Source organism: Ips typographus, linkage group LG9 (genome assembly GCF_016097725.1).
Source record: "Ips typographus isolate SLU linkage group LG9, UJ_Ityp_2.0, whole genome shotgun sequence".
Classification (NCBI taxonomy): domain Eukaryota; kingdom Metazoa; phylum Arthropoda; class Insecta; order Coleoptera; family Curculionidae; genus Ips; species Ips typographus.
In genome coordinates this window covers 506,546-508,311 of record NC_138430.1, presented here as the reverse complement: position 1 = coordinate 508,311, position 1,766 = coordinate 506,546, and the positions used below count along the sequence as shown (strand labels likewise).

The window sequence follows — 1,766 nt, the reverse complement described above, 5'->3', positions numbered from 1 at the left end:
CTGGATGCAGTTTTTTCAAATGTATTTGCCTCTCTGATGATTTAAAACTAGGTAGATTTCAAAAACGGTTTCTATTTGGTTTTTATTAAATACTGTCTTTGATGACAATTGTGTTACTTAATAAAAGTTCCAGTATACTTCATGCACATTGGCTATATGAGCTGTGGGGTCAGATTATCAAAGATTTTCTGAAATAAAAACGAAAATGTTGAAATTTTAAGTCCTACATAATACCATTCCACTTACCTGTTGCAACTTTCCTCAGGAAAACTCGGCTGATGATAAATATAAACATGCCCAACTACAAGTAATCGATTTAACTCTGATTTACCAGTCTAAAACCGTCCAGTAATAAAAATCAATAACAATTTGAGTAAATTTCCAATCAACATGTAAACAAAGCCGCCATTATTAAATATGACCTGCTGTCCGCGTTCCACAAATTCCACAAAACCGCGACCTGCCGAACGCCATTCGGATGATGTCGCCGATCTCGCCCGAAGCGACTTCGGGTCATCTGAATGAGATGGGCTCAAAACGGCGACCGGCCAACACAGCGACCGGTCAGAACAGCGACATGAGAGATCGGGATGAGCGTAAGGGCGACTTCGGCAATCTTCGGTTTTACTGGTGGAGGGGGAACTGGCAAATGATCATCGGTTTTCGTTCCTATTCTAACCTCACATTATTATTAATTAAAATATTGTTTTGTTTGGTTGGAAATATCTTGTCTTTGATTATTTTAATATTGCAATAACCGATACTGCAATATATATTTTCTGGCCTCAAACTATCTTATACTTTTCAGGTTGTGGACGGGAAAAAGCGCAGACTATTTTAAAGTTTTGGAGATGCTTGTTTATGACTTCAACAATTACAAGTAGGTATACTATTTGAAATTCCTTTTAGCTGGTATGGGCTTTTGAATGGCTTAATTTAGGAAGCCGTCAAGTAGTGAGGTGTATTATTTTGTTGTTGAAGAATAATATTAAATCATTTGAAAATAAATAGGTATTACCTTAAATTGAACTGATTATGTTTACAGGATAAAGGAATACTCCAAAGGCTCTGAAGATTTGGTCTTTTGCAACATAATAATAAGAATAAACCAGAGCAATCATTAATGTTACAGATGGTAAGTTTTACTAGAATTTATTGAAATTACATACTTATTTATTTTTGTATTGTTTAGGTTGACAGGGCACTACTCAAATCCAATGTGGAATGTTTTGGAAGAGGGTATTTTTAAGGCAACATTTTAAAGAATGAAATGTAATAACCAGTGTTTGAACTGTATTATTTAAATAATAATTGTCATACAGCTAGATATCTATACTATAGCTGTTACTCCTTATGGTTTTATTATGTTATTAGTCATTTTTGTGATAGTATTCATTAGAGTATCTCCAATGCCTGTCTTATTTTAATTTAATATTAATAATATGTGTACTATACTCAAAAGATAAATACTGAAAGAAATATCATTAATCAATATGTGTTTGTATATTTTTATTATTTGGACGGGTGTCACCATTTTTCTCCGATATAATTTGTCCCAATATTTCCAAATCCCCAATTCCTTATTAAATTATTTCTGATATATTTCAGTCTAAAATGATTAGGCCCAAAAAGCTGGACATCCAATTTAAAAACAATCTGTTTTTTGTTGTGTCAATGTGTACAAAGACTAACCTAACCTAAAACATCTTATTTTGTCAACATAACCTAATTCTGCCTTAGCAAAAATGAGGGTGATGAGCAAATCA

The 1,766-nt window shown here is 33.1% G+C and overlaps 1 long non-coding RNA gene across 1 annotated transcript; it reads left to right on the top strand.

Moving 5' to 3' along the window:
• Positions 1-740: 740 nt before the first annotated feature.
• Positions 741-1,449, top strand: LOC145733790 (uncharacterized). The gene is made up of 3 exons (XR_014179277.1): positions 741-880; positions 1,046-1,135; positions 1,193-1,449. It is a non-coding gene; the product is annotated as an uncharacterized LOC145733790 (long non-coding RNA).
• Positions 1,450-1,766: the final 317 nt, after the last annotated feature.